This window comes from Palaemon carinicauda, chromosome 8, assembly GCF_036898095.1.
Source record: "Palaemon carinicauda isolate YSFRI2023 chromosome 8, ASM3689809v2, whole genome shotgun sequence".
In the NCBI taxonomy this organism is placed as follows: domain Eukaryota; kingdom Metazoa; phylum Arthropoda; class Malacostraca; order Decapoda; family Palaemonidae; genus Palaemon; species Palaemon carinicauda.
In genome coordinates this window covers 151,530,482-151,548,169 of record NC_090732.1, presented here as the reverse complement: position 1 = coordinate 151,548,169, position 17,688 = coordinate 151,530,482, and the positions used below count along the sequence as shown (strand labels likewise).

The 17,688-nt window shown below is 34.1% G+C and overlaps 1 long non-coding RNA gene across 1 annotated transcript; it reads right to left on the bottom strand.

Moving 5' to 3' along the window:
• Positions 1 to 509: 509 nt before the first annotated feature.
• Positions 510 to 16,490, bottom strand: LOC137645035 (uncharacterized). The gene is made up of 3 exons (XR_011045257.1): positions 16,297 to 16,490; positions 4,817 to 4,904; positions 510 to 616 (listed from the first exon to the last, which is right to left on the bottom strand). It is a non-coding gene; the product is annotated as an uncharacterized lncRNA (long non-coding RNA).
• Between the last annotated feature and the right edge of the window lie 1,198 nt (positions 16,491 to 17,688).

The following is a 17,688-nucleotide window of genomic DNA, read 5'->3' as shown; positions in this document are numbered from 1 at the left end:
GACTAAAATTTATATTAACACCGTTGACTAATAAAAGTATTTACAATACATTAACCTTTTACTAATTAAAGTATTATTATACAGTACTTAGACCTCTACTGATTAAAATAATTTCATACAAATTAACTTTCTAATTTATCCCATTCTCCTCTTTATTGAGAACCACGACAAATTCAACTTTCAAGAATGCGGGCTCGAACTGTCATCAATCTAACAATGCAGTTTACATAGTAATTGTGTTAAATATTTGTGTTTGGAAAGTTAATAGTCTATGAACTTATGAAATATTAGAAGTTCTTAGAAAAACTTCATGGTGTTACTACGAATTCTTAGAAATTGGACAACTTTCACTCTGATTTGAAAATATTTACTTGTCATTGATATTTAAAATTTGTAATTTCAAAAAGATACATTAGTAGTTTTTAACCAATAAAGATTTAAAAAATCATAGATTAATCTTAAAGATACTGTAGATTAAGCTATCAACGCTTCCAGAAACTATGTTTAACAAATCTAAACTTAATTTACCTCATGATTTTCCATTTTGTGCCTATTAAGTTTCTTGAGACATTAAGACATCAGTCTTTAATTGGAAGTGTACAAGTTCAACCCATACCTGCAAAAGAAAATTAAAATTAAATCTTGAGATGTTGTACATAATCCGTAGGTCATCAATTAGATAATTAAATTATGCTTAATTAGCTGACCTATCAAATTTCAATATCCTGGCTAACTATTCTCTCCCTTGTGCCTTTCCTTAAGTTGGGATATTTATGCAACTTTCTCTAATAGCCACAAGTTCTTTTTATAAATTAGAACTTAAACTTGGTAATCGTCGTCTCATTTTTAAGGCAACCAGTATATAAATTATAAACTCTTCCCTAATGGTTCCAACCCCCACAAAAAAAAAAAAAAAAAAAAAAAAAAAAATAAATAAATAAATTAGTCATAGGCTCTACGGTAAATTCTGTTCTACCTTGTAATTACTGCTGCCATACCACATTATGCCCTCAGCTGAAAAATTCTATGTCCGGAAAAAGGATTATAATCAAATTCCATTCTATATTTGGTACAATTGTTTTGCGCATTGCTCTTGGTATAACGCCATTTTTTTTTTTTTTTTTTTTTTTTTTTTTTTTTTTGTTAATCCAAATTACAAGGAAATCTGTCATGAAAACATCTGGATGGGCAGGATCTAATATCTTACGCCTACTGAGGATCACACACTTTTATTAAGGTTTTAACTTCCTCCCTCTAATAATTAGTTTAGTAACTAAGGTCTACCACCATGAAATAATTTTTAGGCTTTATAATATTATTTGGGGAAGAAAACCAGCTATTAGGGCCTAGAGGGTCATTTAACACTGACCTGCCACTTGGAACGCCAGAGTCGCTGTAAGTAGGGACAGACATTGTGAAGTTAGTTGGGAGAATATGGCAATAGAGATACTGAGGCTACAACGAGAATGCAATTAGTTGCCAAAAGGAAGCTGTAAATACCAAGTAATATATAGTTCACCGACGTATTGCAATGATGGCACAACAACCCTAAGAGGGTATTAGGAGAAAAATTTTCAAGGGTAGTCAGTTGTTGGAGCAACAGCAGCTGAATTAAATAAAATGCTTTTAGTGCATATAGATGTGTTTGGCCATCAAATGAACAAAATGGAAGCAGTGAGAATTGGCAGTAAGAGTAATGTTACTGACTGAACAATATGGAAAAATCTAGCTAACTCAAAGAAAAAACCTTCAAAAGCTAAAAGACGTGTATAGTATATATCTGATGGAGTATAACCAATCCCCAAATCTCCACAATCGAAAATACTATTACAGCATAAATGGGTTATAAAACAGTTTGCAATTTATTTCCTTAGGGAAAATTCATTCAGTCCAAAAATTTTCACACGATTGCTTCTTGCACATTCTAGGATGGTCAATCGAACTACATTTCATGTTCAGAAATTTAAAAAATTCACGATTAAAGGATACCTTAAACCTCTTCTGGTGATCCAATGACTGTTTAGCGTCCACCCTTCTTGTAACCATAAGTGCTCCGAGTGAATGATTTCGCGGAAATATTCGCTAAAAGTCAGAGCCATTTTACGTAATTAAGATAGGCATCTGAATACAGATTTTGGTAATAATAGAAAGCTATACACTACATAGTTAGTGCGCAAAATGGTAGAATAAAATTACGCTCAACGCAAGTCAGACAGCTGCCCACTTTAGGAAATTTATGCAAGCATGGAGAAAGTTTTCTTACACGGGTCTGTGCGTTTTTAAATGCTTGTAATTGTCACATTGCGTATACCATTTGAAAGGGCTTTCTGTGTCAACTCATGGTATACGGTAAAATGTAAATCTACGAATATTTTCATATGAAAAAACGTTTATAAACTTGAGACTTTATCCATCTCTACGCTACAATTACTGACAATGTTATTCAGGTTTTACATGGGAAATCTATTCAGCTTTCCATTGCAATATTAATTTTCCCAGCATTATTCATTACTTGACTTTTGCAAAATGGCAGAAGGCATGGATACGCTAACACCAGTTATCATCATCATTCCTAGCCAAGCTACAACCCTAGTTGGAAAAGCAAGATGCTAATAGCCCAAGGGCTCCAACAGGGAAAAATAGCCTTAGTTATACAGGTTAAATATTTAAAAAAAAACATTCAACTGACCTACCTTTATAATGGTTAAATAGTTTTTTAAAATTGCAACTGACCCACTTTTATCTTTTCAATAATATCGAATCAGATATCACCTTATATAAATGCCCCCTTAAATATATATTCGTGCTAATATATCGTAGTAACATGTTAAAATTAATTTCACTACCACCATTATCTATATCGATCTTTAGTTCCAGTTACAAGCATATCCTGACGTTACCTCATCAGCTAATAAGCAAAATCTTAACCCTGTAAACTACTACAATTCAGTACTAAAATAGTCTATTGATACAATTTACCAACTCGATACCATGACTTGTGTAGGTCTAATCTACATTAATACTACAATTAGGATAAACTAAAATTATAAAGTCTAAATACTTCATCCTTATTTTATTGAACCAACCTATTTTATTGAATCAACCTATTGTATTTAACTCAATTGGCAAATAGTTTCAAACAAACTAAATTTCACGCCAACTTACAACTTGATTAGCATTAATTTTCCCTTAATATATAACCCAATCAGCTTTACTGTAGTCAATCAACTAAATGTTACTATCCTGATTTCTTAATTCAAATAAGTAAAACTTGCTATCTTAATTTAGTAGAGAAACCACTGTCCCCTGACTACCCTGTTACCCTAATCCACGTGATTTTTCTAACTTTTTTTGGAGGATATTTTACAATAGCACAGTAAACATTACATGGTATCTTGCCTTATCACTAACTTAAACATTACATGGTATCTTGTCTTATCACTATCTTAAACATTACATGGTATCTTGCCTTATCACTATCTTAAACATTACATGGTATCTTGTCTTATCACTATCTTAAACATTACATGGTATCTTGCCTTATCACTATCTTAGAAATCTAAACTAAAAGATAAAATTTCTTAACGTTATCCAAGAAATGTCAAAATTTCATATTTTCAAAATAGGCTGAAAAAATTATCCTGATTTTGAGTAATCAATTTAAAGTTGAAGAATATTTTTTGTTTTTGTTTTAACTTCAAGCCAAAATGTTCAATTCAGGGAAGATTTAATGAAAAATTTAAAACAGGATTTAATACTGCATAACAATTTTCAAATTAAATTATATCAATACAATATAAAATTTACAAGACTCATCAGTCCTATCCTGATCTAACTGGACTTATCGACAACCAAAACAATTAACAAATAGGACTATCAAAACTATACCCTAATCTGGTGACAAACCAAGACTTGCATTCATCAGCAAACTAAAGTAATTTGTCGGGAAATCCAAGTCTGATCCTTAAGCCATTGACAAAAAAAAAAAAAAAAAAAAAAAAAAAAAAAAAAAAAAAAAAAAAAAAAAAAGGTCTGACAAATACCATCCTAATTTATTTCAATGACTAAGTGACCCAACAGTGTTTTGACACTAATCCACTGGAAGCCCAAATCCAATATCTGTCCATTAATGAACCATATCAAAACTTGCTTTACTCTAAGCTGAAACACCAGTATACTTGACAAATTTGTAAAGTAACAAATCTAAATCATGTGATTGGTATAGATTTTTCTTCAGCAAATAGCCTATCCTGTGTTACTGTAGTCTTGACGAGTACTTGACTAAATCGAAAGACTAAAATTTATATTAACACCGTTGACTAATAAAAGTATTTGCAATACATTAACCTTTTACTAGTTAAAGTACTATCATACAGTACTTGACCTTTACTAATTGAAATAATTTCATACAATGTAACTTTCTAATTTATCCTATTCCTCCCATTTATTGAGAACCACGACAAATTTACCTTTCAAGAATGTGGGCTCAAACTGTCATCCATCTAACAATCCAGTTTACCAAGTAATTGTGTTATTTGAGTTTGAAAAGTCAATAATAGTCTATGAACTTATGAAATATTATAAGTTCTTAGAAAAACTTCATAGTGTTATTACGAATTCTTAGAAATTGGACAACTAGGGCTGATTTGAAAATATTTGTCATTAATATTCAAAATTGGTAATTTCAAAAAAAAGATACATTAGAAGTTTTTAACCAATAAAGGTTTAAAAAATCATTGATTAATCTTAAAGATATTGTAGATTAAGCTGTCAACACTACCAGATACCTTGTTTAACAAATCTAAACTTAATTTACCTTATGATTTTCCATTTTGCGCCTATCAAGTTTCTTGAGACATGAAGACATCAGTCCTTGATTGGAAGTGTACAAGTTCAACCCATACCTGCAAAAGAAAATTAAAATTAAATCTTGAGATGTTGTATATAATCCGTAGGTCATCAATTAGATAATGAAATTATGCATAATTAGCTGACCTATCAAATTTCAATATACTGGCTAACTATTCTCTCCCTCGTGCCTTTCCTTAAGTTGGGATATTTATGCAACTTTCTCTAATAGCCACAAGTTTTTATAAATTAGAACTTAAACTTGGTAATCGTCGTCTCATTTTTCGACAACCAGTATATAAATTATAAACATTCCCTACTGGTTCCAACCCCCACCAATTAAAAGAAAAAAAAAAGTCATAGGCTCTACGGTAAATTCTGTTCTACCTTGTAATTATTGCTGCCATACCACATCATGCCCTCAGCTGAAAAGTTCAATGTCCGGAAAAAGGATTATAATCAAATTCCATTCTATATTTGGTACAATTGTTTTGCGCACTGCTCTTGGTATAACGCCATTTTTTTTTTTTTTTTTTTTTTTTGTTAATCCAAATTACAAGGAAATCTGTCAATGAAAACATCTGGATGGGGAGGATCTAATATCCTACACCTGCTGAGGATCATACCGAGTTTTATTAAGGTTTTAACTTCCTCCCTCTAATGATTAAACTACACCAATTTCATCAGTATTTATGTTTAGTAACCAAGGTCTACCACAATAAAATAATTTCTAGGCTATATAATCTTAGTATTTGGGCAAGAAAAGCAGGTATTAGGGCTAGTAGGTCATTCAACACTGACATGCCACATAGAACTCCAGAGTCGCTGTAAGGAGGGACGGTCATTGGGAAGTTAGTTGGGAGAATATGGCAATAGAGATACCGAGGCTAAAACGAGATTGCAATTAGCTGCCAAAGGGTAGCTGCAAATACCAAGTAATATATAAAGTTCACCGCGGAATTGCAATGATGGCACTATAACTGTACGAGGGTGTTAGGAGAAAAATTTTCAAGGGTAGTCAGTTGTTGGAGCAACAGCAGCTGAATTAAATGAAATGCTTTCATGTGCAAACAGATGTGTTTGGCCATCACTTGAACAAAATGGAATCAGTGAGAATTGGCAGTAAGTAATGTTACAGACTGAACAATATGGAAAAATCTAGCCAGCTCAAAAAAAAAAGAAAAAAAAAAAAAACTTCAAAAGGCAAAAGACACGTAAAGTATATATCCGATGGAGTATCTAACCAATCCTCAAATCTCCACAATCGAAAATACTATTACAGTATAACTGTTATAAAACAGTTTGTAATTTATTTCCTTAGGGAAAATTTGTTCAGTCCAAAAATTCTCACGATTACTTCTTGCACATTCTAGATTAGTCAATCCAACTACACTTCATTTTCAGAAATTTAATGAATTCATGATTAAAGGTTACCTTCCTCTTCTGGTGATCAAATGACTGTTTGGCGTCTACCCTTCTTGTAACCGTAAGTGCTCCGAGTGAATGATTTCGCGAAATATTCGCTAAACGTCAATAGGGCCATTTTACGTAAATAAGATAGGCATCTGAAAATAGATTTTGGTACTAATAGAAAACTATTCACTAAAGTGTGTGCAAAATGGTAGAATAAAATTACGCTCAACTCAAGTCAGATAGCTGTACATTTTAGCACATTTATGCAAGCATGGAGAGTTTTCTACACGGGTCTGTGCGTTTCTAAACAATTGTAATTGTCACGTTGCGTATACCATTTGAAAGCGCATTGTCACGTTGCGTATATCATTTGAAAGAGCATTCTGTGTCTACTCATGGTATACGGTAAAATGTAAATCTACGAATATTTTTATATGAAAAACTATTGTAAACTTGAAAGACTTTGTCCATCTTTGCGCTACAATTACTGACTTATCCAGGTTTTATATAGGAAATCTATTCAGCTTTCCATTGCAATATTAATTTTCCCAGCATTATTCATTACTTGATTTGTGCAAAATGGCAGAAGGCATGGATACGCTAACACTGGATAAGGCTAATCTTTTACAATAGAATATTACAGATATTTATAGATATTGTTCTTCAAGCGTGCATGCATTTGCAAATACATGTCATTTATTTGAAAGAGCAATCTTTGCAGTTTTACAAGGCATATGGTCAAATGAAAAATATTTAAGTTTCTATATAAAAATTTTTATCGTAAATTTTGTTGAATAAAATTTAGCACCTGTCTTTCCTCTGCAAGTTGTTTTTTTTTCTGACAAAACCTATTTATTTCCTTTAAGGATTATATAGGAAATTAATTCACATCTTGCAATCCTCATTTTTCCAAGTGATATTCATTACTTATTAGGTAAAATTGTAGTGAAGGTATGCGCACAGTAAAACCGGTTTAAACATCTAAGGCGTTGGGCACATCTCCCCGTACAAATTTTTTAGCCGTACGTGTCTGGGAATTTTTCAGTCGTAGCCATGAACTCCTGCGATGTAAGGCCTTGGGCACAACTAGCCGTACTACCAGCTACGGGGGTATACGGGCAAAATTTGTGTGAAATTGTGGGTGTGACGCAAGGTGCCCGCAACAGTTTTTGACCTCGTAGCCCGCCGTATACCAGCCACAGAATCTGCACGTACTTCCTTTAATTCCGTACGAAAAACGTGCGTGGCTCGTACTTGTGACGCAATTTACATGCAAATTTCACGCACAACCAATGTGCGGAGGTCATGCCACAGAAAATACTATGGCACGTAAGTTGCACGTAAATCACACGCACGGCTTACTTGCGTCAGACGTGCATCCTGTCTGCGACTAAAAATTTTCTTGACTGCCGCAGAACATTTTAGTGCAGCGAGTGAAGATTCTGCGACTGGTATACGGCGGGCTAAGAGGTCAAAGACTTGTATGCCCCTTGCGTCACACCCACGATTTCACACAAATTTTGTGCCCAACGCCTAACATGTGAATATTACATTACACTTACAGAGTTTTTCTACAAGTTAGCGTGCACTTCCAAATTATTACATTATGCACCATAGAGTATGTAAATTCTTAATAATTTTACATGGTCTACAGAGAAATGGATATGTAAACTTCTATACAAAAATTCTACTGTTAGATCCTGTTCAAGAAAAATAGTCTGAAAAACATATCATCCAATTTTACGAGCGTTTTTACGCATAGAATATTTTTTATATGGAACTGTTTTAGTGCAGCGAGTGAAGATTCTGTGGCTGGTATACGGCGGGCTACGAGGTCAAAGACTGTTGCGTGCCCCTTGCGTCACACCCACGATTTCACACAAATTTTGCCCGTATACCCCCTGTAGCTGGTAGTACGGCCAGTAGTGCCCAACGCCTAACACGTGAATATTACATTACACTTGCATAGTTTTTCTACTAGCTAGCGTGCACTTCCAAATTATTGCATTATGCATCATAGAGTATGTGAATTCTTAATAATTTTACATGGTCAATAGAGAAATGGATATGTAAACTTCTATACAAAAATTCTAGATCCTGTTCAAGAAAAATAGTCTGAAAAACCTATCGTCCAATTTTACGAATATTTTCTATATGGAACGGTTTGCAATAATTGTCCTTTTAAAACTTAAGGAACATTCTATTTTCCCTTGGTATCCAGAAAAAATTAATGATATGAACATTTCTATATAAAACAAATTTTGCTGAAAAATTTGTCCGACTTTACTCTAATTACTCTAATGTTATTTATGGACTAAAATTATTCTGCTTTCTGAAGCAATTTGCAATTTGTTTATTTTAAATTCTTAACTATAAAACTTCAACTTACAGGTTGACATATGAGGTTATTGTGCAAAAAGTAATTAGCATATTGCATATAGCAACACTGAAACCAATTTATATCTATAATCATTGCTACAACGTGAGAGTTATATACCACATTCCCACGTCATGAAAATTTAGATATGAATATCCGTTCACTTTTCAGAGCTTTCTTCACATGAAAATATAAGCTTAAATCATGGAAGATTCAATCTCTCCGACAATGCTACAACCAAAAAGTTTGTAGCCGTGATAGTTTGGCCCTACCAAGCCACAAAAGTTTTGTAGCAGCGTACTTATCCCAAGGCAAAAACTAACCTAACCTCGTGTCATGGGCGGGCTTCACAGGTGTCTTTATATGGTAGGGTCTTTCTGGCATTAAAATTATACAGGAAATCTTAACTTGTAAATTCACTGTTCAAATGGTGAAAGCATTAGAAGGATTTCGAACTTTTCAAATACAATAACAGTATTGGAAGTGCTCTAAAATAAGATGAGTGAACTGGAAATGGTTGAAATTTCACATTTTTCATGACAAATTGGAACATAAGATTCTTTACACCTACCTTTGCTTTCAACAAATCTATACACAAAATCTACACAGAAAAGAACAGTGTTAACCTTCAATCATTTTCTATAATGAAAGGTACTGAACATCAATATGTCTATTTCTGTCACTAATATTACTTTATATCTCTCCTTGACTAAATTTGTAATTATCAGTCAAGTCCTTCCTTAACCTACACCCATATTAGAAAAAAAAAAAATATGTGGTTTTATTACTAATACTGTAGAAGATTTCCTTTTTGTGCCACTTCACTCATGTCTTAAGACTTTCACATTCCGTTTGTAAAAATGTGAAAACCATTCAAAATTTCTAGTCAATCTACGACTAATGGAGGCTGGGCAAAACTTGCCTATTGATCGGTTGAATTGAACAGTATATCATTGTCTATATTGTTTAGTTTTGGGAGACCGATGAGTTAATGTGCATGTTTGTATTCGCTTTTACCAGCTTTTCTGGATTTTGTATGTAATAATAACCTGGCCTTTTAAAACCAATTTAGAGGCTCCAAATATTAAAGCACAAGTTACCGGATATTGTTCTACAACATCCAGTTTCCCACCCTTCAATTCCAGCATGACTACCTTCTCAACTCTCCAAGAGGAAAGTACAATCTATTTTCATCTTTCGGCAATTGATTGTGTTAAAAATGATCTTCGTTCAGTATTATAGCCATTGTTGCTGATGTAAACTTAAAAAATATGTCCCTGAAAAAATCACATGGATGGACGATTTGTCCTAATATTCATGGATAGAAATGAATAAAACATGACAGCTAGTCTGAAAATTGTATGGTTTGCGTATTTGGTGAAAAAATGTAGTTTTAAAAAGTTGCATTCGCCAATGTTTCACATTCACCAGTATTCTATTTTAAACTGTTAGTCATGCTTTAATTTTCTACATATTCTCCAAAAGTAATGATTAATGTGATAATGTGATACTTTAATTACTACCGAAACGAATTTACTAAGAAATGGACGAGTGCTGGCTAGTTTGACATTGTCTATGTTGAAAGGGGGCTGGGGCATAACTTCCGTATATATATTTAAATGAAGTATTTCTCACTAACATTTTAGATACAGATGGCGAGTTACAGTACTGGCATTGCACATGCATTGCTTGCGTTTGCTATTTTTTTTTTTTTTAATCACGTAATCATTACCTCGCTCTTTTAACCAATTGTGAACTTCCAAATATTTATGCACAAGTTCCAGCACCGTCTACAATCTTAATATTTTTCCACCCTCTCCAGTTTCAACCTCACTACTATCACAATAAAGTCACAAAGTGTCTCCAAGAGGGAAGTACGGTCTATTTCAAAATTTAGCGTGATTTAATCTATGTTGACAATTTTTTTTATGTTGAAAACGCTCTCCGTTTAGTCTATGGCTATTGTTGCTTATGTGGAAGTAAAAAAATATGCCCGAAATATTGACCCACGGGGCTGGCGTGCACAGCACATCCTTTTACCACTTGACAGAACAGACCTTAATAGGAGTAGCGAGATTGTTTATTTGCGCGCAAAGCGAGCCACGGCGGAGCAAAAACTATGAAAATTACGTAAATTTTATCATAAAATTGTGAAAGTAGTTTTTATCCACTTACAAAAACCATATATTTTTCCAACTGGTTATTTTGTGTTTATTTTACCTTTCTGACCAATAATATTGCTGCAAATCACTTTTTTGACAGAAATCCAGGCTTCCCACTGGTGTCCCCCTTGTCTATATAAGGGGTCAAAAAACTAAAAAAAAAAAAAAAAAAAAAATTGGTATGCCCGAATAATCATGAGCATAAAGGCATAAAACAAGATAGCGAGTAGAAAAATCATATGGTTAATGTCTGGCTATAAATTAAAAGTATTTACCATAGTAATTGTCCACAATTGTTGAGCTAACAGGTAATAAGAGCAAAGCTTTTATTCAGTAGCATTAAGGATGAATTTAGCAGGTTAGTTAAAAAAATTGATTGGTAATTCTACAATTAATACCTGCGATGCCTGGATATAAATACTTGTATAGGCTATTGTTTTAAACGAATCTGACCATTTTGATATGAAATAGCAGTTTCGGATACTATAGTGTGAGGTCTACCGCCATACGTCGCCTACCCAGGTGGAGGGCGAGGTCTACCACGTGACCAGCTTCCCGGAGCCCCGGACCTAATTATCGAACATGTGAACTGCCCAAAATCCATCAAAAACGAAACCTGCCCATATAAAATGAAGCAAATGGAGCTCCTAAATCGCGCTACTGACCGACCAAGGGAATGGCCCGTGCCAACGAGAATTGTTGGCTGTAATCTACAACAACTCCTAAACCAGTTTTTCCCTCGGCCTAAAAGAGATGCTGAAGGAGTTTTATAGAAGAGTCATTCTGACAGAAGGAGCAGCACTCGCCTTTTTAAGAGAGCACAATCTCTTGGATACAGTTCAAGAAGCAGATCCATGCCATAAATGTGGTTCTGCCATGCAGGAAAAAAGAAAGCGTAACAGAGGAGGAGAATTCAAGCCTGTGTTACGTTGCCATCGAAAGGGTATGGAAACATGATAACCTGTTTGATGTACGAAGAGTATATCGCTAGAATAAATGTATGGAAATATATGATAACATGTTTGATGTACGAATAGTGTATCGCTAGAATAAATGTATGAAAATATATGATAACATGTTTAATGTACGAAGAGTGTATCGCTAGAATAAATGTATGGAAATATGTGATAACATGTTTATTTTGACCTTTATTCCTTTTTTTAATGTAATTAGAAATACAATTATCTATTTTAAGTTATTTCTAAGATATGTTTAAATTAGGTGTTTATTGCTTAAACAAATGTATGAAATGTGTTTTATCTATACATACATATACCAAAGGCACTTCCCCCAATTTTGGGGGGTAGCCGACAACAACAAGAAACAAAACAAAAAGGGGACCTCTACTCTCTACGTTCCTCCAGCCTAACCAGGGACTCAGCCGAGTTCAGCTGGTACTGCTAGGGTGCCACAGCCCAACCTCCCACATTTCCACCACAGATGAAGCTTCATACTGCTGAGTCCCCTACTGCTGCTACCTCCGCGGTCATCTAAGGCACCGGAGGAAGAAGCAGGGCCTACCGGAACTGCGTCACAATCGCTCGCCATTCATTCCTATTTCTAGCACGCTCTCTTGCCTCTCTCACATCTATCCTCCTATCACCCAGAGCTTTCTTCACACCATCCATCCACCCAAACCTTGGCCTTCCTCTTGTACTTCTCCCATCAACTCTTGCATTGATCACCTTCTTTAGCAGACAGCCATTTTCCATTCTCTCAACATGGCCAAACCACCTCAACACATTCATATCCACTCTAGCTGCTAACTCATTTCTTACACCCGTTCTCACCCTCACCACTTCGTTCCTAACCCTATCTACTCGAGATACACCAGCCATACTCCTCAGACACTTCATCTCAAACACATTCAATTTCTGTCTCTCCATCACTTTCATTCCCCACAACTCCGATCCATACATCACAGTTGGTACAATCACTTTCTCATATAGAACTCTCTTTACATTCATGCCCAATCCTCTATTTTTTACTACTCCCTTAACTGCCCCCAACACTTTGCAACCTTCATTCACTCTCTGACGTACATCTGCTTCCACTCCACCATTTGCTGCAACAACAGACCCCAAGTACTTAAACTGATCCACCTCCTCAAGTAACTCTCCATTCAACATGACATTCAACCTTGCACCACCTTCCCTTCTCGTACATCTCATAACCTTACTCTTACCCACATTAACTCTCAACTTCCTTCTTCACACACCCTTCCAAATTCTGTCACTAGTCGGTCAAGCTTCTCTTCTGTGTCTGCTACCAGGACAGTATCATCCGCAAACAACAACTGATTTACCTCCCATTCATGATCATTCTCGCCTAACAGTTTTAATCCTCGTCCAAGCACTCTAGCATTCACCTCTCTCACCACTCCATCAACATACAAGTCAAACAACCAGGGCGACATCACACATCCCTGTCTCAGCCCCACTCTCACCGGAAACCAATCGCTCACCTCCTTTCCTATTCTAACACATGCTTTACTACCTGTGCAGAAACTTTTCACTGCTTGCAACAACCTTCCACCAACTCCATATAACCTCATCACATTCCACATTGCTTCCCTATCAACTCTATCATATGCTTTCTCCAGATCCATAAATGCAACATACACCTCCTTACCTTTTGCTAAATATTTCTCGCATATCTGCCTAACTGCAAAAATCTGATTCATACAACCCTTACCTCTTCTAAAACCACCCTGTACTTCCAAGATTGCATTCTCTGTTTTATCCTTAATCCTATTTTATCTATGAGGGACGAATAATTCAGCAGTAGACCTCACGCTATAGTAGTAACGGGAGGTAGATCTCACGCTATAGTGTGGTAGACCTCACGCTATAGTAGCACCAAAAAATAATGCGAGACCAATGTATGAAAAAGGGATTTTGTGTAGGTAAAACTATAGGACTATTAAAATACAGGTTAGCTTATAGGTGTGCTATCGGACCTAACTACACCCATCTAGCTAACAAACTACTGTATATAGCACGCCTGATACCTCATTAAATGTCAGAACAGAAGGTAACTCAAAAAGATTGAATAGATTTTTCACAATAGTGAAAATGCTATGGATAGTTGTCAACAGTAAAATTAGTTTCAACAAGTACAGAATTTCTATTTTACCTGTCTGATGGATAGAGAAGATGGAAAATCTATTGTAGATCACAAATATTTTCTGATTAATATACCTATGGCTATCTTCTATGTCACAAGCCAGTGTTGACGATAGTAAGTGTTGCTCTAGTGGTGGTTTTACATTTCCAGTGCATATCAGGCTAAAATGGTTTAGTCTTAATTTAGTTCTTGCTGAAATATTGTTACGGTAAATAGGTCCTTACCTCATAGTTTATGATTAGAGACTATCCAATTTGCTGCAAGTTTGGAAGTCAGCCGTCCTAAAAGAACCTGGCTTAGTTTGCCCATGTCCTACATTCCAAGCTATTTTACAACTTCATAGAGTCTGAATCGTTTTCTCGATTCAAAGTTAGAATATAAAGTGTGTGTTGGGATTAGTGATAAGAGGTCAGCTTAAAAATTAAGTCGTTTAGTCATAACCACTGTACTGTGAATTAGTGAAAATTGCAATTCCTGCTAAACCGGAAACTCAGACAATATTTTAAGACTTTGGTGTAAGCTGGATAGGTTGTAAAACGGCACAGTTGAGTGGGTAAAACGGCACAAGTTGAGAGTGGGTAAAACAGCCAAAGTTGAGAGTGGGTAAAACGGCCAAAGTTGAGAGTGGGTAAAACGGCCAAAGTTGAGAGTGGGTAAAACTGCCAAAGTTGAGAGTGGGTAAAACGGCCGGGCAATAAAGTTTTATTACTTTCAACGGTTTTAGTTGAGAGTGGGTAAAACGGCCGGGCAATAAAGTTTTATTACTTTCAACGGTTTTATTTTTTGTGAAGTATATATTCCCCCCCCCTTCAACCCTCTAGTCAAATGATCCTGTTCATCATACAGATTAATAGGTAAAATTAGTTTGGTGCAATAAATTTTGTAGAAAATAAGACTGGTATATGTATTTTGTAGTGTTTTGAAAGTCTTTATTAATTATTCCTGGCGGAAATCCATAGTTTTCTAGTTATGGAGGGTCGACTCCCATAACGTAAAAGCTACGGCTTGGTGCTAAGTATCTATAAATTAAGATTGAAACAAAGATATATTGAACTTAGTGTTATTTAAACTTTTTTTTTTTTAACATTTTCCACAGGTCGTCGTAATAAAGTTACGTAATAAAAAACTGATTAACTCAAAATCACTGGAGCTTTAGTTTCCCACGACTTCCGGTGCTTCCAGACGCATAGAAAGCAGTTTTCCGTTCCATCTTTTTATGAAGTCGTTCATGGCAGTGTTGTATTCATACTACAAATACCTCTTTACACAATTGAGCTAATGATTTGGTTTTAGCTCTGCCGTATGGCTGCTTCGAATAAACTTCTCGCTGCCATGTCCTGGCTACGCCCACGAGCCCCGTGGGCTAATATTTTGAAGTTGTCACTTATACAAACTTAAAAGGGGTGAATACACACTCAATATAGGGGTGAGATGTAGCTTCAGGCTCTATCATGTGTTTGAACACTTACTGCTTCCATTACCAATGATCAGACTGGATATAATACCCTAGCTTCTAATCATTAACTAATTATTAACATGATTAATAAAGTAAGAACTATGATTATACTGCATATTCCGATATTGAAAGAGGTTTGGAATATTTACCGCTTGCCTTATATTCTGTTTGAAACAGTAACTTGAGACAAAAGTACCACCTATCACAGTTTTTCTGAACTACCTGATGGAATGAGACTTAAATGTGCAATGGCATAAGTTGCAAAACTGGTAGTTATATCAAAGTCTGGGTGATTCTATATAATAGCTCTGCACTAATAATTTAATTTTTTTGATGAATTACTATTTATTGATGAATTGAGTGCTTTATCTAAAGCCGACATTTTTTGAGGAACGTTATTTTTACCCTATTTGTTAACCTTTTCAACCATGGGGGACCGATTGATTAACCTTATAAAGCTGCACCTTGACGTATTTAAGAATATCTAATTGGGGTAATGCGGTAAAAGTTTTACTAAGGCAATTTGAAATTTTTGCACCATTTAAATTGTTAGCTATAGAAATATCCAATCCACGGGAAAATTCCAGTAATCACTATCTACTTCAACTGAAACCACAATTTAATGACCTCATTAACGCTTAAACAATATAAGTACTTTAAAGGAAGGACACGGAATCTTGAGTTATAAGGGGTTATAATATGGAAGGTACTGTCCCTCGCGGTAGCAATGCCATGTTATCGTCCTTTGAAGTTTACTTATAAAGCATACCCAATATTTATTCTTACAAATTGTTAAAAATTTCGGAACTACGGACAATGCAGAAAAAATATAAAAAATCGTGTTACTTTTCACATGAGCAGAAACCGAACAAGTGTTTTCACAAAAACCATGGTAAACTCGAAAGAACTCCTACCTTCACAGTATACTCCCAGTATTCTTTATACAAAAATCGTCATTCAGATGTACACACAATGAAACCACAAGCCAAACTGAGAGACAAAATTTTGAGGTTAGAAGTCAAGTTCTGTCCACTGGTTGACAGCCAATCAGAAGCGCCACAGTCTTTCATTTCTACCAAAGACGAAGATGGTGTCTCCTGATTAGCTGACGGAAAACAAGGGCACTTCAGTTAGTATAATTACCATACCATCAGTTCCTACCAAATTGCAAGTAACGAAGTGGCAACGGATTTAAACTGTTTTAATATTGCCTCAACTAATTCAGTTATATAATAAGCGTGACAATCAATAGACTGTTGTATATAAAATAATAAATCAAATCAGAGAGATCCTTCTATCTATCGATAAGAGAATCAGTGACTCATCCTCTAAATAAGATATTTTTTACACAGATCATAAATGAAAAAAATCGCAAAAAAATATTACTTTTATAATTATATATCCATTAAATTTTACAAAAAAATATTTATTGAAATTACTGTACTCGATTACAGATACTTTTTCAATACATATCGTATAAAGTATCAATTATCATAATTTTACAAAACCATTCAGTCACCTATTGCTGGAACTAGAAATTACGTACAATTGGTTTGCTAAGAATATAATCACAAATGACGAAACTGAAAGCTAATAATAAAAACAAAGGATGAAAGACTTTTCCCTAAGAGGTCTATTTAGAATATCACTCTTTTTGACAATTACTAATAATACCTGTATGAATGACAGAGTCAAATCATATATACTATATATATATATATATATATATATATATATATATATATATATATATATATATATATATATATATATATATATATATATATATATATATATATATATATAATCCACGCATACATATATGAATATATGTATAAAAACACTCATATATAAATGGGCTCGTATGTATGTACGCCTTATGTATAGGCTTACCAACATTTACACATTTATATTGATTATATATATAATATATATATATATATATATATATATATATATATATATATATATATATATATATATATATATATATATATATATATATATATATATATATATATATATATATTATGCCTATATGTTCCCACATAATAACCTATAAAGCTACAAATTCTTAGATATGTAGGAAAGGTAAGGTATTAACAAATTAAGAAATGCATTAGTATTTCAAGAGTTCAAAAATTTAAAATTATTTGCTGACAGTTGCCGTAAAATAAATAAACAGCTTACAATAAAGTGCAAAACTAATGCCAATAATAATAATAATAATAATAATAATAATAATAATAATAATAATAATAATAATAATAATAATAATAATAAATATAGATATCATAAGTTAATTA